The 25593-nt window shown below is 37.8% G+C and overlaps 1 long non-coding RNA gene across 1 annotated transcript in view; it reads right to left on the reverse strand.

The window, feature by feature from the left end:
• Window positions 1-395: 395 nt before the first annotated feature.
• The window catches only part of LOC143694120 (uncharacterized), a 267052-nt gene continuing 241854 nt past the window's right edge, over window positions 396-25593 (reverse strand). Inside the window, exon 14 of the long non-coding RNA XR_013182349.1 lies at window positions 396-563. This is a non-coding gene — a long non-coding RNA (uncharacterized LOC143694120). The remainder of the gene's footprint in view (window positions 564-25593) is intronic.

The following is a 25593-nucleotide window of genomic DNA, read 5'->3' on the forward strand; positions in this document are numbered from 1 at the left end:
CCTTCAAATTTCTCAGGTTCACAAGGCCAAAAAAAACCACAAATCAAGAAACTTTAAATTGACCTCACTGTCATAGAATCCTAGAATCATTTAGGTTGGAAAAGAACTTTAAGGTCATTGAGTCCAATCATTAACCCAGCACTGCCAGCCCTAAGCCATGTCCCCAAGTGCCAAACCTACACAACTTTAAAATATCTCCAGGGATTGTGACACCATCACTTCCTGGGCAGCCTATTCCAATGTTTGCCACCCCTCTACATAAAGAAATTTTTCCTAACATCCAATCCAAACCTGCCCTGGTGCAACTTTCCACTGGCCAAGAGGCTGTTTTCTCTTGTCCTGTCACTTGTTACTAGGAAGGAGAGACCAATTCCCACCTGGCTACAGCCTCCTTCCAGGAAATTGCAGGGAGCTGGGCCTCCTCTTCTCCTGAGTGCACAATGCCAGCTCCTGCAGCCACTCCTCAGCAGACTTGGCTCTGGACCCTCCACCCTCTCTGTTGTCCTTCTTTGGACACACTCCACTGCTTGGGAATCCAAAGAAATATTCTAAGAAAAGCAGTCCTGTAAAAATGGCAGGATGGAGTTCAGAAGTTAATGTCTCTCTGAAATTTCTGATCAAATCTCTTTTAGAGATGGGCGATTTTCTTCCCAGTTCCTCTCCCAGTAGCAATTCTAAAAAATTACTGTGCATTAGAAGTCGGCCTGGATCTTCCCTCTCTGCTACATGACCATCAGTAAATAATGTATGTGCAGAACTAATTAGATCTGCAATCACATCTCAGTAATTCCACTTCCATCTATGTATATATTGAACTAGCACAACATCTCTCGGTCGGATACAGTCTCTTGAGGCTATCTGATGTATCCCTTAATTAAAACTCAGAAAGCACTTCTAATGACAAATATACACAGAAAGGAGCAGAATCAAGATCTCTTCATGGAGCTGTGCCACTTCTGGAGGATGAACATGAGTAAAACAAGCATTAGAGACATATATTTGCCACAGGAGTCAACAGATAAAACTCTGAACACATATGGAACAGACCTGATAAGGTAAAAGGTGACACTTTAGTACTGCCACTTTTCAGAATGGAACTGAACTTTCAGAGCATATCCCCAAAGTTGTTTTCAAGAAATATTCTGGAGTGGCTAACAAATTAATTTTGTATTAGAAATGTCCAGCAAGTGCTGTAGGATAGTCAGGATACCTACATGCTTTTGAAAGTATTCTTTTTATATGTTTACCACTTAAATAACAAAGAGAGAAAAGGAAATCCTTAGATTTTATACTATGGTAAATGTATGGAGTCAGACTCTTCTTTTCCAGTCTTGTTAAATTTTTGTAACTACCAAAGAGGTCAAACAAAAATGGCATCTACAAAGCTATGTGCTCTAGTAGAAACCCATAGAAATGCCAATTAAGTGTAAAAGATCCTCAGAACCACCTGAAAATTGGAGGATCCAAGGACATATAGTTGCCTATTCCTTTTTTCTATTCTTACACTTTCTATCAGTGAGATATTAAAAACCATCTTGTTTTGTTCCTTTCTGTTATAATAGAGGTGTCTGTGTTAAAATAAAAATAAAGATTCAGAAGCATGTTTTGATTTCACCAAAAACTATAACATGGGACTAGCCATACTCAGTCAGATGAAAGCTCTATCTTAATCATTCTCTGACATTGGACAGTGGTGCACAAACAGGTGAAAATATAGAAAGCAATACAATTATGGAATGATCTTTTCCTAGCATAATCAGAAAATAATAATTGTCATTAGCATCTTAACCTCTGGAGATGGGATCTGAAAGCAACATACCCTAACACAGCAATATTAGTAGAAAATTGAATAAGTCAGTTGACTTTGTAGTTTTTTTAATCTGGAAAATTCAGAGACTGTAAAGATCTCAGGCATATTCCAAAATATGCCAAAACTCCCTTCCCTTGGCAAGACAAAAAAGATCTTTGCCACCCTGTTTTCCCTCCAGACATGCACAGATTTTTTGTTAGCAGCTACCAGTAAGACTACTTACTTAGAAGCAAGATTTAGTTCTCTCTCTCTCAAAAAAAAAAAAAAGAAGAAAAAAAGAAAAAAAAAAAAAGGAAAAAAAAAGATATAACCACCACAGAAGTTATTGAACCCGAGCTTTAGTGAAAATTCCCAGAGGAGATATTGCAAAGATCAAAGGCAGGTAAGCCTTATATTTAGTGATGGACAGTTTGATTAACTGAGTTCTCACATGGCACTACTCCTTTTCATTATTCTAAGAGAGGACTATTTCAACACTGCACTCAAATGCCACTGTCATTTCTTTTCCAGGAATACCTTTGCCCAACATTTTTCATCCTCCCTGAAAACCCTCTGAGTCCCAATGCATTACTATTTAACACATAACCTCTCATTTAGATTGCCATAAGCAAGTACATTTGGGTTCCTGGTTAACCACCATCTTAACTGTTTTCAGTGTTTGGCTTACACAGCTGGATACAGAGGTTACTTGTGTCCCTTCTTCCCTCTTTGGACTGAGACCATCACAATTAAGAGAGTTCACCAACTCCAGTATAACTGATCTGCGCCTGAGACTCTTAAAAGGCAATTGTAAAAATACATACTTAGTTACCACTAAAAAGAGGAAGAGATTTACTTAGATGGAGATTTCCAAAACATCATCCTTTCCAACACAGAAAAAGTCAGAGATTGTCATTATGAAGGGTTGTTGCTGGATTTTTGGAAAAGACCTATTCAATCTGAACACCTTTGACCTGTTACAATAATAGTTTACCCATTGAACTACATACAAATGTCAATGTATAACACATTTACCTTTACACTAGATATTCTCAGATGTGACATTCACTTCCTGAAGCCTTTTCAAAATCATTACCGATTCCTCCCACAAGAACCTTTTTAAAATACTTGGAGAAAGTCAGACAGATTTGACCTTGATGAAAACAGAGCGGAATTTTGGTTTTTAGGGATTTACATATAACAGCTTATTATTGTAAAGAGTAGGTTCTCTAGAAAGATATTTGTTCTCTAAAATACAGTTTACAGTTTCTATTCTTTTTACCTCTTTCAAGGGACAAGTTTATTTCCTGATATATTTTTATATTTTTCGAAAGACTCATTAAGGGGAGCTCTGTGGGGCTCTGTGGGGCTCAGAATGGTGATTCTAAAACTTCAAGCAACAAAAAAAGATTTTTTCCTGTCATTTGTATAATTTTAATAATTTAAAAAAAGGAATGAAAGAAGCGGAGGCTTCATATTTACAATATAGGGATTAGATAATTATGTCTCATCAGATCCTATACATTAATGTTGGGGTGGGGGGGGGGGCCCTAACAGCATTTGGCAGGAGTAACACGAGTCATATTAGAACCCAGTAATTATATTTTCTTTCAAACTACTGCCTCAGAAACAACAAGGGATAACTAAAGTCTTGTAGACTTCTTTTGGATAAATGAGAAAATTTAATGTCTGGCAAGGAAAGGGCGACTTGCCATTTTCTCTAATAGTGGAGTATATTAACAGTAGCCTCAAAATTTAGCATTGTTTTCCTCCCTACAAAGTATCAAACAATTAATTCCACAAGCTTTGTTTAATTGGAATACTGTAGTACCTACCTAGTAGGCTACCCTTCCCTGGAAATCAATTTATCATGGTAGGTACTATAATACAATTCATTAGAACCAACACAAAGTAAATGCTCCTGTATGAAAGTTAATCAACATTGGTGAAACAAAACAGCCTTTGTTCGTTCATTTGTTTGCTTGTTTTGAAAACTAAAAAAGAAGATATTGAGATGTCTCTACTCATTAGAAAAAGATAAAAATATTGTCCTTGTGTTCAATCTCTGCTAGAGTTTAAGTACCCTTCTTCTCCATGGTCTTTGGATCAGGCTATATACAAACATCCAGAACCAGGATGATGTTTTGATACTTTGCTGCATTGCCTAGAACCAAACTGCACACAAGTAGCTGCTCCAAGTGCAGCCTTTGTGCACACAAGTGCTGCCTTTGTCTGGACTGCTCAGCTCACTGCTAGTGTGACAAAATGGGAGGCAACAGGATGAAATTTAATGTATTCTCAGAACCCATATCTAGTACTTTGCATAGTACACAGTTCTGAAATAATCCAGCATAGGGAAGAAGCCACACTAAAAGACATAACAAAAGACAGGCTTTTAGAGGCAGCAAACAGAAACATCAGATACAGACATGAAAACTATTTCTACTTCCTAGTTGAAGGTGCTCCATGCTTACAATTTCCTGCCCAAATTTAAAATTTATTACAGCAGTCTGATGTGGAATACTTACAAGACTTGGGGTTTGGTTTGGACAGATTTAAGATTTAATCTTAAATCAGATTTAAGATTTACTATTTTTGCTTCAAAATGGAGGATGGACTAGGAATCTTATAAGGGAGATGTGTGCTTTTATGAGGCTTCTACTGCTAGTCTCAACTGAAACAAGAAAAAGTAAGCTGAGGGAAAAATACTTGAGGAGAAAACATGCAAAAAAGAACATTTCACATTCTGCAAAATATATGGTCCAAGTTTCTTTTGAAAGAAAAATCAGAGATCATACAGGTAAACTATTTTTTTTCCCCAGCTCTAGCACTAAAGAGAGGCAACTTAGGAAGAGATATTTTATTTAAAAAAACAAAGCTACAGGAATGAATCGTGCGTAACACAATTTAAAATGACAACACATTTCTTCAAAAGAATACTATTGAGCCACACAAAATCCTGATGCGAAAAAATCAGATCATTTGCAGATTCATAAACTGTCTGCAAATCACAAAAATACTCATGTTTTGATAAGTCAGCATCAGGATCAATACAAAAAACACCACAGCTATGATATGGAAATTATTGAAGAACTACTAGAATCTGCCTGAAGAAGGAGTGGGTGCTGCAGCCCCAGTTGCAAGGCAATAAAGAGAAGATGTCACCAGTTTTCTTAATGTAACAAAACTGTGTTTACTAAATGTTGCCCAATATATATATGCAGTTATTCATCACAGTTTCTTTTCAATGTATGACTCCATTCCCTGGACCTCATGTTACCATGTTCATGTAAAATAACATGGGCTGCTCGTGCCCAAATCAATGCTGCAGTTAAAGCAGTCTTCTGGAAGTAAGGAAAGCAACACCAGAAGCCTAGAAAGTGATCCCTGAAGTTACTGAAAAGGACTGGTAACCTGCCAATCAGTATCTTCTTTCACCAACACCCTGTCTCGGGCCAATGGAGGCCTGCACCTATCAGTGTGCTTTACTCATTTGCGGTTGGAGCAGGAAAAAGTGAAAAGTAAGTGAGAGAGAACCTCAGCACTAATTACAGAGTCATAGAATATGCTGAGTTGGAAGGGACCCCCAAGCATCATCGAGTCCAGCCCTTATCCCTGCACAGGACATCTCCAAGAATCACATCATGTGCCCAAGAGCATTGTCCAAATGCTCTTGAGCTCTGTCAGGATTGGTGCTGTGATGTCTGACTGGGGGAGTCTGTTCCAGTGCCCAGCCACCCTCTGGGTGAAAAACCTTTTTCTCATACCCAACCTAAACCTCCCCTGACTCAGCTTCATGTCGTTCCTTCAGGTTCTGTCACTGGTCCCAAGAGTGTAGAGATCAGTGTTTGCCCTTTCTCTTCCCCTCTTGAAGATGTTCAAGGTCACAATGAGATCTCCCCTCAGCCTCCTCTTCTCCAAACTGAACAGACCAAGAGACCTCAGTGACCCCTCATATGGCTTCCCCTCAAGACCCTTCACCATCTTAGTTGCCCTCCTTTGGACATTCTCCAATAACTTAGCATCTTTCTTAGATGGCAGTGACCAAAACTGCACACAGTGTTCAAGGAGAGAATTCAAGGTAATTCTCCATCTGAAAAATCCTTCAACTGAAAGGCATGGATTACAAAAAGCTAAGATTTATAAAATATCCTTTTTTTTTCTATTTTGTCATTTGAATGAGACCCCAATAGAGCAGTGGCTGGGTGAATGGCACAAATTACCACAACTTTGAAGAAAGAGCTTACCTTTGGTTCAGCATTTAGGGATTTAGACCAGTCTTTAATGCACAGATGAAGATCCCCCATGCTTAATAACAATTTATATGATGAGATCATCAGCTTCAATGCTCACAGCATTAATGTTTTGAAGTGGTGAAAGTTTAAGCACTTTAAGCATAATGGGGAAACAAAGCAGTAGCCTAAATAGCTTTCAGGGTTAAAACTGGAGTGTTTTAATAAATTCATACAAGGCCACGCTGTCTCTTGAGAGCCATTGTCTCTGGATAGCCTAACACCCTAAGCAATCTGAAATCATCCAGGTGTTAGATGACTCAGGGATACAAAGCTTTCTCAGGATTCATAGTTTTCTGAGAAAGATGTGCAGCAGTCTCATATGCATTTTACTGTGTGTCTGATTTAAGTAGTGACACAGCAGACCTAACCTCACTTTAAAAATTGTTCTGACACTGACATGTCTTGTCACTGACACGTCATCCTCAAAGTTGAACAATGTGGAGTTCAGGGGTTAATGCTATTCTGGCATCATAATTGTTGATTTATTTCTGTACAAAATGTTATTGTTGTCCAGAATAAGACAGAGCATCATGATCTGAAAAGGCTGCAAACAAAAACGTTTTTGTCTAAAATTTCTTTTTAATGACCTAGTAAAATCAACTGAGTACTATATAGGTCAGCATTACATGATTTGGCATTAATGTTAAATGTGACTAAAAAAATCCCATGGAAACAAGAATCAAAGTTGTTTTGCAAGCAGTGCATTTTTCTTACTGAAGGCATAATAGCCATCCTTAGGGTTTGGATATTTTAGTTGATTTCGAAAAGGAAAAGCAAAAAGAATAAAGAGAGAAAGAGAGAGTCAGTTATGCTTTGACCTTAAAGAACAAGATTAATGAGGTGCAGTGAACAATGAAATGAAAACATTCCGTTTCGGCCAAGAAGTTACTTCTTAACTAGCACAGTTAGGCAAAGGTGTGATCATTTTTAAGATTTCAAACAGGATGGAGAGTGAAAGTATCCAATATTTTCAATGGGTTTTTTCCCCTTTGTTTTGGATTAACTAAGCCATTTTATCTTGCTATTTTCACATGTTTACATAAGAATCTGCTTGGTTTATTGTAAGGCAATTTTAAAAATAAAAGGTTTTAGAGATTCCTATTTCTTCCTTTCCATAGGCCTGTCACTTCATTTTCATTTTTTAAAATATAAGGTGAGATACTTCATCTATCTAAAAACAACTTGTTTTTTCTTAAAACGACAAGAGATTTTTGCAGAAGAGTTACTCTTTTTTAAAGTTCAGCTGCAAGAAAGTAATTTTTAAGTAGAAAAACTATAGCTGAAGAGTTTTCAAGGAACTTTTTAGCAGATCATGACAAAAATAAGCCACATGCTACCCCAAGAATTTATATCATGTTGACTACATAAAAACATTCTAAATAATGCAACATTTATAGTGCCTCAATGTATCATTTAATGGCTGATTAAAAAAATATTTCCACTTATTGTTTGGATTCATTGCAGTCTTTAGCAAATCCAGATGCATTACACTATTTTTTACCTATTCTCCCTCTTCCCTAAAGTTCTTGCAAAGAAGAGAAAGAAGGCTCTTCTGATGGAATTTATATTTTCCATGCTTTCTACTTAGAGAGGAAAAATATTTGAATCCTGTCTGTACATCAAATTTCTCTTTGCTATTTGTGAGTGTACTGCCACCTATTAATATAGCACTTATTTTTTGAGGAGGAAAAAAAGAACAACAAACTTTGTAAAGCTACTTCACTAATTTGAAAACCATGCACAGGAGGATTTTCATTCTGAATAGGAACTTAAGACTAACAGGAACTTTCTAAATATCTTTGTATACACTTCCAGTTCAAGATAAAAGGGCGTCTAGATTAACAATGGCTGTAGGCAACAGGTCAAGGATGCCTCTTCAATCATGCTCTGCTGAAAAGCAGATGGCCAAGAAAGCACAGAACACCTAAAATCTTAGAATGGTTTGGGTTGTAGAGGACCTTAAAGATCATCAAGTCCCAACCCCCCTGTCACAGACACCCCCCTTGCACAAGATCAGGTTGCTCAGAGTCCCATCCAGCCTGGCCTTGAGCACTGCCAGGAATGTGGCATTCACAGCTTCTCTGGACAATCTGTTCCAGCCTCACCACCTCCACAGTAAAGAATTTCTGCCTACTATTGGATCTGAACCTTCTGTCTTTCAGCTTGAATCCATTCCCCCTTGTCCTGTCACTACATGCCCTTGTAAAAAGTCTCTCATCACCTTTCTTGTGGGCTCCCTTCAGGTAATAAAAGGCCACAATTAGGTTACCCTGGAGCTGTCTCTTTTTCAGACTGAACAATCCCAACTCTCTCAACCTTTCCTCATAGGAAAGGTGTTCCATTCCTCTAATCATCTTGCTAGCCCTCCTCTGAAATTACTCCAACAGGTCTGTGTCTGTAGATAAAACACTCCCTGAATACTGTTTGAGATTTGAGTAATTTAAAGATTGGAGTTTTGGGTTTTTCTCTGTTTAGTTTTTTAACCCTTACAGCCCTCATCCTGAAATTTCATTCTGATCTCTAAAGGTCATCTCAGAACAAGTAATTTACATGTAAACTTTGGATCCTGTTTCCACCATACATTGCTTTACACTTACATTGAATTTCACCTGCCATTTTACCATTTTAACCCAGCCACACAGCCTCATAAGGCTCTCCTGCAATTTTCTCAACAAACTTCCTTGTTTACTTTAGTGTAATTCGAAAAATGAATTGTAACATTGTTCAGTACCTTTTCTGGTTCATTTATATATGTGCTCAATAGCACAGTTCCCTACAGAACATCATCAGTAACTTCTCTATGACAGGAGGCAGTGATTGACACCTATTGTCTTTTCTACCTTCTGGCAATTTATATAAAGACATTCATTGTTATAGCTTATTAATTCCCTTTTCCTTTTTTTTAATTTTTTTTTTTTTATTATGAACCTCACAAACTGTCTTTTAGAAATGCAAGTATTATGTTACAAGTGGAGTAGTGGAGTTTATCAACTGGAACTGCTTGTCCCCATTGCTGCTGATGTGAGTTTGTGAGGTGGACCTTTTTTTAATTATTTGTATTTTAAACTAAAGCCAAGTACATGGCCCCACGGCTCCCATCTCTTACTTCTCTAACTTTCCTATTCTATTTCCTTTTCTGTTGACTACAGACAGATTTACATTTATCTCTCAAGATTAATATCCTGTATTTCCCATGATCTCTTCTGGAGCCCTTTAAAAGTCCTTAAAAACTCTTAAAAGCCTGGTGTCACATTTGCCATCTTCCAGGCTTCCAGCACTCTTAGAAAAGAGCTATCATACCATAGCTCACAATTCTCACAATTGCACTGCTTTACCCCTAACTTCAATTACAGTGTTAGGTCACCACTAACTCCAACTATTTGTTCCATAACCTCTTCTTATAAACATTTCAATTCCATAAAACAGTCTCTGATGTGTCCCTGACCAAGATTATTTCAGCTCTGAGCTCTCTGCCTCCCCTCCCCTTTCATGCTGGAAGTGAATGCATGGTTTTAGCCTGCTTATGTCTTTAAAATATGGTTTCCCAGTGATCTATGTAAGCTGGAAAAGATCCCATTGAAATCAGGGAAAGCTTATATAAAGCTGTACAACCACAAACCAAGATCGAGTTTGGCCTCTAGAGCTGTGGTGTTTGCTGCTCCCAAGCTGTATAGGGTTGCTGTATTGCATGAGAGCTTGTGTCCATACAGATCACACCACGACTCACACAGCACTGACCCCATCTGCTCCAGGTGTAACAGGATCTAAATGGAGCAGAGGGACATGGAAAGGGAGAGAAGAAAAGAGGCATAATCACCAATATTGTGTAACTCCAGGTATTTTTAGCAGCTATATAGATATCAAAATCCCTTTTGAAACTTTCTGAGCTCTTGACCTCCTTGACTTGCAGTGCCAATGAATTCTTCAGATCACATCTTGAATGAAAATGCGACTGGTGGCCAGAAACATTACTAAGCAGAACAGTCCCATCAGTTATAATTCAATAGGTACAGTCCTGCTGCTCAACCATTGACATCTCTATTTCTTTTATACAGGTATTTGGCTGCAACATTTCTCTGGAGCAAGGTTAAATACAAAGGACAGGGTTTTGAACATTTGACTTCTTAGGGTATTTAGCTGGAAATCCCTCGTTCCTTATGGCACCTGCAGATCTCAGCATTCCTTTTTACTTTCAGATTTTTTCCTAAATCCAACTTTGCCTTCCCACAGGTGAAACATTTCATCTTAGTTTTATTCACTCTGCATTTTTACAATCCATTAGCTTGCTTTCTGTCAATTATCAACAGGCTTTTTACATCTCTTAGTGCACAAATCAGTGCAGAGGAAATGTCACCAAAATTTCTAGAACAGGGAGACATCTAAAGGAATGAACAGATTCTCTAAGGAAAAGAGCCATTTGAGGAATGCTTTTAGAAAGACCAGAATGTGACCAAGCTGATAATATAATATAGGTACAGCTGCTAGCTTGTGACTTTTAATACAGAAATGAGAACATGAATTAATTTCCTTGATCATACTGTTTCAATCTAAGGAAACCTGCAATAATTTACATAATTCCCATCTCCTCTCTTTCTGTAGGCAATTTAGGACAATGTGTAATGCTTTTAATCAGTCTTTTATTAGTATCCTAAAAATGAAATCTTCCAAAAACAGGTTGTGAAGCAATATAAACTCATGTACAATTAGCTCAGTTTAAAAATGTTTTCTCCTAATGGGATTATGTTCTGTAAATGATCTTGTTTCTATGGCAACTGCCACAAAAACCACACTGTGTTTTCAGTTCAATAGCAACTACTGCACCTGTGTACCAACCTTTCTTTCTGTGGTTTTTGTTTTTGCTTCTCAGACAGTGGTGTGGAAGCAAAAAAAATATGTATGACCTAGAAAAGTTCAGGCATTGTTTCAGCTGCACTTGCAGGTACTATTGTTAACCATACTTCTCTCCTATTTTCTTGGAATTAAGTTCAAATTATCTGTATTCACCAAGCTGAAAAAAACCATCCCAAAACTATTGATGGAAGTATGTGTGCATGTGTCTGCAGGGAAATAGAAAAGCACACTACTTAGTTTGCATGGCACCCTAGAAAAACGGGCAGGTAATTTGCACAATGATAAAAAATTAACTTAGAAGGCTGTGACCCATATCAGTAAAAGCCAGCAATGAACAATTCTGTGTGGCCACATAGCTGTCTATAAAAACAGTCATATGAAAAGCCTTTTTCAAGCTTCTCCTTTCCACTCAAGCCAAGGAGACATCAGAGGCATCATTTCCATATATTTTCTTGAGAATGGATGCTGGAAACACAAGAGAATGAGAAATTATTTTTAATGTTATCTAAAGTAAGGTGAGGTAAAAATAGCTCCTTTTTATTTTTAAATGTGTGGCTGAGTCTCATTTGGAGTCAGTTGCACTGACTTAAGTGACAGAAGTGAATGTCAAGCTCAAGAAAGAAATGTTGATGAGGAGAAAAAAAAAAGCTACCTGGCAAAAGTGGAATTTATCACTAGAAAATATCACATAGGTACCCCCAGAAAAGTGTAAATCCAATTCCCCACCTAACTTTTTCTCTCTGAAAAATAAAAATATTTTTCTCTCTGAAAAATAAAAAAAAAAAAAATCAAACAACTTCAAATTCCCTCCTGAAGGAAGAGATGATGCTGCACTTATAATTTTGAGGGGCAGTGAGACACAACAGTGATGGATGCTGAGTTTGAACACCAATAAGATTGAGTTCTGTCCCTCTAACACCCATTACCATTTCTGCCTTACCAAAAGCTTAATATTCCTATACTGTCTCAACAGGAAAATTATGCCCTTTGTTTTTGCAGGAAAGTAAACATAAATCAACATGCTATTTGCAGACTGAAATCCCTAAACAAGGTGTACAACAATTTCTTCAAAAGACATCCTAGGCAAAAGAAGGTCAAAACCAGCCAACTTTGCTGGAATACAAGAATGTCTAGCCTGTTCAGAGCAGAATAGGGAAAAAGGGAATTACCAGATGTTACTCAGTGGAATACGGCACGATGCACTGTGTTGAAGAGAAGAGATGGATTCAAAACAGCTAAAAGAGACATTTTATCTAGCAGTCTTGAGAGCCTGAAAGTAAAATTCTATTATCAATGTGACCTCTCAGCAATAGCTACATCTCAAAAAATGCCTTCATATTCCTTTCTTCATACACAACATACTCCTTGCACCATCTCCCTAGTCACCACTGAGGCACCAGGAGTGTGAAGAATTTGCTCTTATGCATGAATTTATAAACACCAGCCATCCTTCCCTTTCTAGTGTATAACTCAGATTCTTCTGCTTAGTTGCACAGAATACATTCTCTTTGTCATAGATTGACAAACCACTTTCACTCAAGTAACAAGCCATAGGACAAAAGTCCCTCAACCTGAGTACAGAGAATTAAGCCCTACCACGAAAAAGGAAGAGAGAAGTAGACATACAAGAATTACTAATTTTTTTGGTTCCTTTCTGTTCTAAAGCTAATGCAAAAGATGTTTCCTGTTACCTGGAGTATTACCTATTTTTTCTCACTACATGTGAAAAGAAAAACATAGAATGGTCCTAAATGATAACCTCAGATTTTAATAACCTGAGCTCACTATAGTTTTTCATCTGCTGACTGAGGCCCAGTGTTAAAGTGTTAAAAAAAAATAATGATTGCTATGAAATGACAGTTAAAACATCTTCTTTGGATGGCAACAGGTAGCCATCCACTTTGACTTCCTAGTCAGAGGCAGGCCAAATTTTCAAATGACATTATAAAGGGGGTGATCAGCTTTATTCACATACACGAATCCTATTGAGTAACCTACACTAATAGAAAACAATTGCATGAGATAGTGACTTATTCTGGCCATCCACTAATATGTGAGCAATGGTCATCATCTCTATGGTGACATTCATTAAGACAGAAAATGATTTGCTGCCAGGGATTACTGCTCAGCTATTCCCAATATTTTTAGACAATGGCAGATGGGGGACATTTTTTCCCAAGAAATGAAAGAGAAAAAAAGACAAAGACACAGGACAAAGTGAAACTCTGCATGCTGGGGTCATTAAGTTTTCATTGTGTGCATTAAACATTTATGAATAAACTAGAATGTAAACAGTGATGAATAAAAGAAAGACTGTTTTGTTTTTACCATTTTTATTTAACTCTCAGACAAGATATTTTGTTTCTGAAATATTTAATTTAGAGATTCTTGATAGTCTCTTCAGTTATAAAATACCAAATTGTAATTAGATCGTGAGACTTAGCTAGCTGGACTGAAATGCCAAAAAAATAAAGGTTATTTAATCATCAGAGTAATAACAGTTCCACTCTGAAGAGGGCTCTTGTACAGTTTGCTCAAGCCAAATCAAACTATAGTGATTCTTGAATACAAAATACTGCAGGATCAATATTCAGAGTCATGCAACTATCAGAAAACCTGGGCTTTACTCAAAGCATTTTCCAGGACATATGAGAAAACCCTGAGGTCATTGCCTGGTTCTGACCTGCTCCCATTTTTCTATGTGTTAAGGAACATACATTGTTGCATGTTCCTTAACAAATACAAAAAATCTAAATCACTAATCTCTAAATCTCTCCATGGAAGAGATGGTTTTCCAATATCCCACAGCCAGCACTGTCCCTGCTGCCTCTCAGAAATCTGCCCACAGCCTGCTTGTGCCCAGGAGCTGGAGACAGCGCCATGCTCGCACAGAAAGCTGTCCTTGGAAATAAATTACTTATGGCACAACACAATTGAATCTCTTTCTGAGGTTAATCCATAATGACACAAATGGCTGGTTTTGCCTGGGAACTCACTGTGTTAAGCAAGTGCTGATCTTCCTGGGAGAGGGAAGTGAATCTTGCTGACTCACCAATGCAAGCGTGGGGTTGGAAGGAAGATTGGAAATGACCCTGAAAAATGAAAGCCTAGGCAGAACAGCCCTCAAGGATGAAAACTCAGGGACATATCTGGAGGCAAAATTTGGTTCATGATAATTATAAATGCCTTTGTAAGTGAAAAGTCACTCCATAATAAGATTAGTTCTGACAATCTGAAAAACATGTTGGCTATATTAAGAGCGGACTGAGAACAATCCCAGGCAGGTGTCTATAAGCCATCAGTATCTATCTAGAAGGCACTAATAATCCAAAATGAGCACAGAAGGTAACAATATAATTTGGAGACTGCAGACAACCAGAGAAGACAGCATAGAAGAGTGAGAAATAGGCTTCATAAGCCTTACAAGGTCTGCACTGACCCCTCTGACAGCTATTCATTCAGCTTGCTCTAAATTCAAATTATTGAATATCACATAATCAAATATATGTTATAATTATTTATAAATTAGGCTTCCATCAGAGGAAAGCTATTCTTATTTCCCAGCCATATGAAAAAAAATCCCAAACCTGTAAGATGTGCCAAAGAGATAAGCTGAACTTTCATGAAGCATTTCTTCCACAGGAACTACATCATGTGCAATCTGATCAGAAAACAAAGAACCTGATCTTATTGTGCACAGTTGTAATTGACTCCAGCTGTATGCTCTTTTAAAGACATAAAAACAGTATGAAACTATTGTATAGTATTTCCATATATTTTTTTCAGTTCAGAAGCACTGAAATGTAAGAACAGTTTTCTCTATAGGCAGACCAATACAGTGCCCTTTTTCTACACTGTGACCTTCCTTGATATCAGAACCAACTTTAAATTCCTATTTTTAGACAAAATTACCATTAATTTTATTAAAATAAAAAGCACAACTGACATTTTCAAAACAATAATTTTTAAAAAACATTCTCATAGTGCCTCAGAGAAATCCTAAAAAGTTTACACAGTTTGTCTTGAAAACCAGAGGCAAATGTAGGCATACACCTGAGCTCTGCTTTTCTAGACACCAGCTGGAAGTCTGAACTTCAAAATTCATCACAAAACCAAACACCAGGCTGTTGACAGTTCTGGGATTGATCTGTCACTTTTGGCTATGTAGAAAACATTGACTATACCCAGTGGAACAGATTATCCCACAGTCCCAGCAGTGGTGGTTCTGGCCTAGGACACAGGAAAGTGTTTCTAATCTTCTGTCCTACAGACACTATAGTTCTTTACATGAAATAGTTTGAAGACTATTCTGTATTTGCCTATGACCTCTCCTTTCTTTCTTATCTACCCCCCTTCAGTCAAATCTTCCTTACTTTTGTCTGGAAGAAGCTCCTTAGAAGCAATTGTAAGGACATTTCCATAAAAAAAAAAAAAAAAAAAAAGAAAAAAAAAAAAAAAGTCAAGATAATGATCTGGTTTTCCACCAGGAACCTGTGTTGTCAGAAAAATATTTACCATCTATAAAAATGGTCCCCAGACACCTAGTTACAATTCTCCCAGGAGAGAATCATCAGCATCAGCAAAATCTCAGCTCTGTCCAGCCCTGACTTCTGAGAAATGTGGACTCTGGATCTTTTCAAGCAATGAATAGAAAGGAGAGACTAACAACTGACAGGCACATGTTCCCTCAAAAAAAAGGAATAAAACCTCAGAAAGTTTATTTATCTCTCTGCATCCCTGAACCCTAACCATAGTACCTGCATGTGCTGCACATTGCCGCCCCACCACCTCTGCAATGTGTCAGGGAGGACTTGGATCATCTGTGATGGACGTCGGCGCACATCCCGCCAAGCATCTGACAACGCGATCTGCGCGAGCTGCTCGTGATTGACGCCAACCTGCTACGAGTCATTTGTCTCCAACAAACTGTTCTTAACAGTGTGTTTGATGTATTTGATAGGAACTGGGAGGGGAAAATAATAATTTAATAATGCAACATGTCAGACCTAACTGTTTTATTCAGTAGGAAAGCTGTGCTTTTGTCATATATGTCGCTGGATTAAGCTGAAACAGCTGAAGCTCTGGTCTAGAGCAATGCTTCAGTAATGCATTAAGTGGTTCCAGTTGTGTTGAGAAGGGAAAACACAAAGGATTATTTCTTTTTCTGCCTTAATCTAAGACCAACCTACCCTTCCTATCATGTTGATGCAGTGGCAAGCAGGGCAGTACCTCGTGCGGGACAGCTGCTCTCAGCACTGGCTGAAATCCTGCCAGGGCAGTGAAGAAAGCCATTTGCCTAGTGGTAATTTCATCACAGCTAAGACACTGCAGGAGCCAGGAGCCCCTGCTTGGGTAGAAGTGCTTTATGCAACTGATGAGAGGTACAGTGGTCAGTGCCAGGCTGTGTGCTGCCAGCATCATATGGAATTGTGCTTCCTTGATTGCTCTGACCTTCTTCATGAAGGGAAGATGTCACATGCCCACCTTGGCACCTTGTTTGGCATGTAAAAGAGTGAGGAGTTGGTGAAGGAGGCCATAGCCCCAGCACCTGGATCAGTCCACTTCCCTCTCAGTTGTTGCTGCTTTCTGTCCATCTAGCAAAAGGAAACCAAAAACCAAACAAGACCCAAGAGAGAAGGGATCATTTGTAGGCTTCACTGATGGAAAGGTCTGAAATATTAACCATATTTTTAACTATTTCAACTATTTTAGAAGTCTAAAACACCCAAAAAACCCATCAAGGACAACATTTCAAACTAACAGATGACATGAAAGTATTTTTGCCATTTGAAAGTCATAAGGGGTGTTGAGGTGATGGGCATCCACATCTGGTGGCACCTGTTTATCCCAGTAGCTCAAATTCCATTAAAATGTAAATTGTTAATGAAGAGACTTCTGAAGGTTCTCCACCTGAGTACCTCTGTCATTTTGTCTTGGGGAGGAGAGGGAAGTGAAACCCAAGTTTTCAAGAACCCCTTCCCAGTAACCACTCCATCTTGCCAATGAACAGCAACAAACACTGAATTGTCACCAAGTAATAAGAATTGAAAAGCCCTGGCCACAGCCACAACTTCTCAGAGATTGTATTGTGGGTAAGAAGCTGTTTTTCTCAAGCTGACACAACAAACTCAGCTTTACCCATGCTGCAACATGAGTCCACCATAGGCTACAGAAACCACTCAAAAGCTGGGAAAATAAATAAATGGTTATGTCTGCAACCTACTCTGCACTGCTGCAGCTACACTGACATCAACTCTTTTGTTATTTAAAAGAGTTCATTATTTTGGTATTATTATACTTATTTAAAGTTGGTTGAGCCAAGAATCACAGTCCCATTTTCAGCTGCAGCACACACAGTCGCTCCACTTAAAAATTAATCTCAAGGTCTCCATCTTACTGTCTTTTCATATCTGCTTCAGTTTTAGCAATTTAATCTTTCCAAACACCTTTCTCCTGTTTTGGAGAGATCTTTTGCTCATAAGGATTTTAGGGTTTTTTTTTGGTTTTTTTAAATGATCCATTATTTCTGGAAGTTAAATTTGTCATTTTACTTCTCTGGGTTGGTAACTGTAGTGTAAGTAACACTCAGGAAAAGACAGGTACTCAGTTCAGTGTTCCCAGGCTGAGAATGCCTTGGCTCCTCCAAACAAAGAAAGTTTCTTCTGGAGGTGGAGCATTTAATGGGCCATTATCTGAAATTATTAACCACTAACAAATACCATCTCATTCTCCTCCCAGTTTCAAAGTTATAATCTAGTACATTCAATAACTGGAAGTTAGATACCTTTGCTGACAATTTGTACAGCAAAAGAAATAGTATATGACAGGCAATTGTGAATTCTAACTCTGTAACCATACTCAGGAGGCCTCAGAAATATCTCATGAGACGAAATCTCAAGTAGCTATTATTTAAAGCATCTTTTATTTTCTAAATGCCACTGAGGCAAGCAAAGATGCTCATAATAGCAATAGATCCAGGGTGAATTTTTTTCTATGGGGTAGAAGAGGATGATGTACATTAAATTCCAGTAAACACAGGGGAACAGTTGCTCTGAGAGACACCAGATTGAGGAACTGTGTGGCATGACACAAGATCAGTAAATATCAAGATTTGGGGTCAGGCTGTATTTGCTAGAATGCCTACCTGAGCCACATATGTCCATCCTATCAGTAAATCTAGAACAGTTTTCCCAGGAAATATTAAGGAGGTTTCTACTGAAATGAAACCCTAGCTGTGGGGGATGATATGCTAAGCTAGAGCAGCTAGTGGTTTTGTAGACATCTTCAAAGTGACAATTTGTGGCCACAGGTGATGTTTATCCCTCTGTTTCATATAAATATCAACTGTCTCTTGCACCTGTGTAGGCTTTTACTCGTAACCAAACTGAGTTCTGCTGCTCAAGAAATGCCACATCTCTTTTTTGGCACTTTTACAAAGAAATATTGTAATTCACTTTACTCTGCCCTTCTTTGTGGACTATCAGAAAAAAAAAATAAACCACAAAAAACACCCTGGTATTCACATGCTACAAACCATGTCCTTTGACCATCTAAGAGTTAGGGAGCTACTCAAATTTAGTCAGACAGGCTCTTCCTACAGTCATAAGGAAGAAACAGGTACATAAGACCATTCTTTCCCCCTTAAGACAACATAAAACATAACTGGGCTGAAGATAACTTTCCTATCCCAAGTACTCTGGACTTAATTGTTTTTGTCCAGAGAAAATAAGCAATACTGAGTTTTTAGTACGCAAGACTACTAATTTCAAGGTTCTCCTCACTTTGTTGAGTAAGTTGTTCTAATTTATCTAGCTGCCACAAGATCCTGCTGTTGTAATGCAAGTTGCCCTCCAGGTTTTTAATACATCACAGACCATGCAGTTCTAAAAGCCAAGAAAAGCACTGCTTTCAACCATTTCCCTACTAAATTATGCATTTATTGTAAATAAATAACTTTTGGGGAACTTGACAAAATACTGTGGGTTTTTTCTACCACTGAGGCAAGGTTATATCTATCAATTATTATATAAGGAAAACGAAAATTTTCAGTTCCTGCGTGTTTGTCAGACTTAAATTAAAAAGTTATCTCTTGACTATTACAGCTGCTGGTACTTCATATGCTCAGGCATACTTAGAGAAGCACCTGAAAAGAAATCCATTCAGTAGCAATCTTCTTTTCTGAGTATAAAAGGGCCATCTCTCAAGAAAGTACTCCTATATTCCCAGACTACCTATTTCACAGGAAATAAAAAATGTAAAGCCCCAATCCCTTCTACTTAGTGGCACATTTGTATTACAAGAATCACACTCATGGTAAACAGCTTCTAACAAGAGTAGTTACAACTCCTCCCTAGAGAAGGAGGATGAAATAGGACAAGAAACGGAAGATCAACATGAGGCTCAAGAACTGGAACTAGGAGAAAGATTTCAGATATTCAATCCCCAGAAAGTATTCAAAGGCACAGGACCTTTCTTGACAGATGGATAATTCCCTGAGTATGTGGCATATCTGACCTTTAGGACTCAAGCCTGATGTGACTGATAAGACAAGTGTGAGGCTTAGAGGAAAGGTGACAAGAACAAAAGACATTTGACTTATAATCTTTGTGGCCAGTCTAAGTGTATGGGAAAGGAATAAGATAAACAAGGCTACAGCAACACGAGACCAGCAGACAGCAAAAAGAGGAAAATTAAGGGACATGAAAACTCTATAGGCATGGAAATTATTCAAACAGCATATTAGAAAGTGCAGTTAAAATTGGACAGGCCATATAATTGCCTAGAAATTAATAACCTAAATTATAGATCTAGTAGCAATTATTTCATGTCTTTTGAGTTTGTGATAGTAGATGAAAATCAACATATTTAGCCTTTGTAAGTGAATAAGTGAAAAGTTGTTTTGGCCCTCTAGTCTGCCTGCAAAGATAGAAAAGACTGAAACAAATTTTGAAGTTAAAAAACAATTAAAATATATGCTAAATGAAAAAGGAAATGTAGCAGTATATGGTGTAGACTGCATCCAACTATTATCACTTTTGCTAATGAATCTGATTTTTTAAATGAAAGAAATGCTATAGGTCTCATTTATCTGGACTTAATTAAAGCATCTTGCAGGGACATAAGGAAAATTATTAAACTAGAGAAAATTGGTAGTAGTAAAAATATTATAATGCCTATAAAAATAGTTTATAGACAAGACATGAATACCAGTAGGGGAGAAGGGATCTTTGGCAACCATATTTCACATTTTCATTAACAACTCAGCCATAATAGGTAGGAGCATGCTGGTGAAATCTCAGAACGATGTAATGCTGAGAAGCAACTCAAAGTGGCAAGGACTCTAGCATTGTCTTGGAAGAGCTGGAAGACTGAGACATAGATGTAACTATGGGTTGAAAATAACTAATTGGAGTGCAAAGTCACAGCTTTCAGGACAAATATCAGTAATTTCAGCTAGGGATTAGTACATCCCGTAAGATGAAAAGAAAAAGAAAGAAAGAAAGCTAGCTGTTTGTTTCAGGATGAACTACATGCCTCCAATGTACTGTTGTTGGGAGAAATGCAATCTTATGTAAGATGCCTGACACAAGGCACTTCCTTGGGAGTTAAGGAAATAATAACAGTTGTGCTGAAACATCACATGAAACACAGCTCTGGCCACGCACGCTTATGAAGTCAATTCAAACTGGAATATGCATGAGGAAGAATGACTGAAAGGTCATCATTAGAATGAAAAATTTCACTTCTGAAAAGAAAGGGAAACAATTTGGCTCGTTCAGTGTAACATATCTTACACTGTGGTGGGGCAAGTACAGGAAATGGGGAAAAACATAAGTTGTATAAAGTTGTCACAGGCACAGAGGGTAGTCAGCAAGGCTGGCATGATTAATACAGTCTCTGTTATCAGACAGCACAGGCTCTGTCATCTGTTTGATTACCTTTGGATTCCCAGCACAGATTATCAGGTGTTTGAAAGGAAGGAGAAGCTTCTCTCAAAGTGAGAAAGAATATCATGCTTTTGGAGTGACAGACAATTTCCCACTCTCCTACTTGAGTCCACCTAAGCACAAAACCGCCTCTGCAGCAGCTTCATGATGAGGTTTCTATTCAGAAATCTATTCTCTCTCCAGCTGTTCCCCATCTTGTCCATTGCCTCCAGCTGCTACTTGTAAATCCAGTCAGGATTATTAAAAAGGTATCAAGATCAGAAAAACAAATTTTAATGCTTAAGGTTTTACTTCTAAATCCTTAGGGTTTACAAAGAAACAAAGCTAAAAAACTTCTATGTTTTCTGACACCGGTAGATCTTGTTGGATTTTGTTCTGAAATAAGTGAATATGTTCAATATATTTTAAGAAGCAGGTTAACCCAAAGAATGGCCTGAGAGGAATCAGCCTCATGAATGTACCTCATTCATGTTGTACCTTTGCTTAACTATTTATCATCTTACATTCTCTCAAATGGCAGCTGTCAAAAAGAAACCAAAACAATCATATGCCTGTTCACAATAGGCAAGTAAAAGCAAATACTCATCTCTGTGTGGGATTACTTCTGGTTAGATTCCACTAGAACATGCTGTAAAAACTGTATAATTACTAATTAGACAATCAGAAATATGACTGAGAGTGCCATTCTCCAACCCAGATAACCAGGAAATAAACACCAAAACAGAAATAAAATGACACTCATCTCCAGAAACTGAATATAGCCTAACAACACATATAAAGGAAAGCACAGACCCTCAGGGAGCTTTCTAGCACACCCTTAAGGCTCTAGGCTGAGATCCAAAATTGCCCTTCAGGAATGACAGTGGCAGGAATCAGAGGGATTTTTGGCATATTTGACCCAGTTTGGTGACTCTCTCACTTGACCCTTTGCTGCTGCTGCTGCTTTTGTAGTGCAATCCACTCAGTGCATCGGTGGGCGAATAAAATAACATCGGCCCACATTCCAGCAGACTGCAGGGAAATTAAGGAACTAATTTTGAATCACCATGTTTACAAACAGTGGCCCAGTTTACAGAGCTCTTCAGGGAGCTGAACTTTTAACGACAGTTTTAAATACAGTGAAATAGGTTTCAGAAGGAAAAGCAATAGTTGTCCAGAGACTGTGAGGTGTGGGTGGGAGCAAATGGCACTCCCATAAAGAACGGAGCAGCTGCTTCCAGTTCAGCATAGTTATGCAGTATTTAGCATATTTCACCCTTGAGGATGATTATCTTTCTGTCATAAGCATAAAACACAGATAACTCATGAGCCAGTTGAATCTCTTTCTCATAAGTGGTAGGGAGGTAATGCACTGATAACTCTTTGGAGGTTAAATATATTTATTCTATTGGAACTGGCTTTTATTATTATGGCATTTGAAAGGGACAGATATTGTCTGAAATCCTGATTTTTCATTTCTCTGTCTGTTTGGGTTAGGCTTTTTATTATATCTGCATTATGCTTGCCACAGTAGAATATAAGAGTAATCCAGAAAAGGCAGTGAAAAGAAACATTGGATAAGCATACACATTTCTTCATTAGGCTTTAAGGTGAAAGTACATGCAGCTGTTTTCTTTGGGTAACCTGCCCAAAAAGGAGATCAGTCATACAGACCATTATTAGGAGCTCTGTGTTTTGTCCCTGTGGTAAAATAACAACAAATAAGAAATTCTGAGGAGGAAGCCATGAAATGGTGCAGTTTCTCTAAATCTTTCAAAATTCTCATTCTCTTCCTCCCCCCACTTCATAGCAATGTAGATTTCTAAAAGGAGCAATAGAGACAGTTTATCCTGAGACCCTGACCATTCCACACTGAGCAACAATAACAGCCCAGCAGGACCATTTCTAGGGTAAATAATTGCTCCAGGACATACTTGATTTAGGAGATAGTGATTATTTAATGGAGCTCTCAGAAGCCCTGGCCCCAAGTGATTTATTTTTTTTTTCTTGTGAGATATCTGCAGCTCTGAGACAACCCTTCATTTGTTAAGCCAAAGCAACTTCTTTCAACAGAGGATTGGCGAGGTGCATCATCAGGGAATTAGTATCACGGATATATCACGGATGTTCATTTCAGACTTTTAGGCATAATTACATGGCTAAGTTTAAAACAAATTCCAAGAAAAGCACCTATGCACAGTAAAACTGCAGCTAAGAAAGACAGCTACAGGCACCAATAGAAAATTTTCCTGTTTATGGGTGATTGACTTCCAGTTTGGCTCCTACTTTGAAGGGAACATTCCCTTTTTCTTTTAGGACAGACCAGGGGATTTTAGATTCCTGAACTGGAGTCTGAGTTGGATGGTAAAAGTTAAAAAGGAATGTAGCAGTAACCTTCCTGTTCAGAAAGTTAGTTTTTTGTCATCATAAGAAGGATCTGTCCATTAATTATTCACCATTCTTGGTTGTCAGCTTAATCTAAAAACGCATTTTGAAAGAATAAAATTGAAATACAGAGTTCCTTTACTCATTGTATCTTCCATAACCTTCATAAGCTAAGTAAATTTGGCCCTTAATATAACCAACATGTTGAAAAAAATTTTTTAAAAATCTCCAGAATTATTTTTCACAGAAATTACCTGACAACTGCATTTGGGTAGAGGGCAAAGAGAATATGGACAGAGAACTCCACCTTCAATTCTTTCCTTATGCTTTATAAATGGCTTTATATAGAGCAACACACTAAATTTTTTTAAAAGAAGATTGCTTGTATGTTGAGCAGAAAAAACCTGCTTAAAATTCTGATAGAGACTGATTATTCTAACTGCTGAACAGCTTTTCCATCTACGAGGCTCAGAAAGATTCATCTGTACAATGCACCACTGTCGCTCAATCAAAGAAGTTTTATAATCCACTTTTGAAAGCAATAATTTCCTAAATTCTGTGAAAAGATCAGTCTTTTTCCTCTCAGAGGTTATAAATTATCCCTATTACAGCTTTTTTTTTTTTTTTTTTACTGTTAAAACACAGCTAACTTTATTATTGGGAAAGCCGGTTGAATGGTATCAGAGAAGACAAGTAAAACAAAAGGCATCTGAGAGATGTTCTGAATGCCTTTCTGCAGCTGTGGGGGAAAAGCACCTTCATACCACATACAGGCAGGTAAAGCCTGAGAGGGTGCTCTCCAGAAAACTGGGATAATTTGCCCTTTGGGACTCAGCTTTCATGATCAAATACATGTGCCTCAAGAGTTCACATTTCTATTAATTTTTTTGCAAATTTCATTAATAAGCACATAAATAGAAATTTCTCAGGAAATTAAAAAAAAAAAAGAAGAAACGAATCACTTGTTTCATCAGTGCCTTTTTTGAGTTCTATCCTTTGCTGCTTCTGTAACAGTTTTTATCTAATTCACTCAAGGTTTTCACTGTTTTGTGATGCATATTCTAGTACAGTGATGGCTGATAATAGACTAGGTCTGCATCTGTGAAATGGGGGTAGCAATCTTTCTTTTTTCTGCTTTTAGGCTGGTACTTGATGACAAAGCACTCAAGGAAAAGGGTGTTTCTTACTATTTATGTACATAGTAGTTAGGCATTTGTCTCATCTTAATGCTCTGTTCCTCTCTGTCATTTCAGAGAACTCTGATACCCAAAGCTCTGTGCCTTTTTTTTCCCAGAGAGAATTTGTCAAGGCTCTTCATAACAAGACATTAATATTTATTTTTCTATGAAGCTGACAAAAATAGAAAGAACAAAATCAACCCCTCGATCCCCTCACCAAACTCTGCATTCAAAATCAGTTGAAAGAAAATCTACAGACATTTACTTTCAATTATTTTAGGCAGTGTATCTCCTTGCTTCAGTAACTGGACCCCACCAGTGTAACATCAGGAGGTGAGTAGGGCTGTTTTATAACACCTATTCGGGCTAGGCACATTAAGCTTGCAAGACTCTTCAAGGCATGAGTCAAAGCAAAAGAGGGTGGATAAGAGGGATAATAAGTTAGCACTCCAATAGGGCAAGAAGCAGCACTGAAAAGGGGAAATGTGCTAAAGTTTCTACCTGTCTCAGGTGACAAGAAAATTGTCTAACTTCTAATGTAGCAGAGACATTTAAAGAGATCTATCATGTTCATGGTACCTCTCTTGGGAATCACGACGTTTGCACACAGTTTAAAATCTGATGCAGAAAGGTTCTCTGTTCAAGCAGATGCTTCAGATAAGCTTAACTAGACAGAAACTTCCTAGTTAAAAAAAAATAAAGGAAAAAATGTTTTTGCAATTTTTTCTTTCTATTTTCTCCAGGCAATATTTTCTTTGACTGAAATATTTTGATTTATTAATCAAATATTTAAATATCAAAGCAGATTTACATGAGACAGCACAGAGTCTCAAGGTTCTCTCCTTATCTATAGTCCAGACTCACCGGTCAGATCGCTTTTCTCCAGCCAAGATAATGAGGTGTTCCACAAAAAGCCTCCAACCACAAGCACAGATAAGAGAGATGCAATCTAGCAATGAAGCCTCATCCTGAGATGGGAAACAGCATTTGCAGGAGGCAGGATGATAACTCACCACACAAGTTTCCAGACTGAATTTAGTGTTGAATGTTAATGTGTTAAATGAAACATTTCTAAACATTCTGTGCAACATTTACTTCAGTACTGAGTTTCTTAAAATCTTATTAAGAATGTTAACAAACTCGAAAAAACAAAAAACCACCAATGAAAC

The sequence above is a fragment of the Agelaius phoeniceus genome, chromosome 1 (genome assembly GCF_051311805.1).
Source record: "Agelaius phoeniceus isolate bAgePho1 chromosome 1, bAgePho1.hap1, whole genome shotgun sequence".
Classification (NCBI taxonomy): Eukaryota; Metazoa; Chordata; class Aves; order Passeriformes; family Icteridae; genus Agelaius; species Agelaius phoeniceus.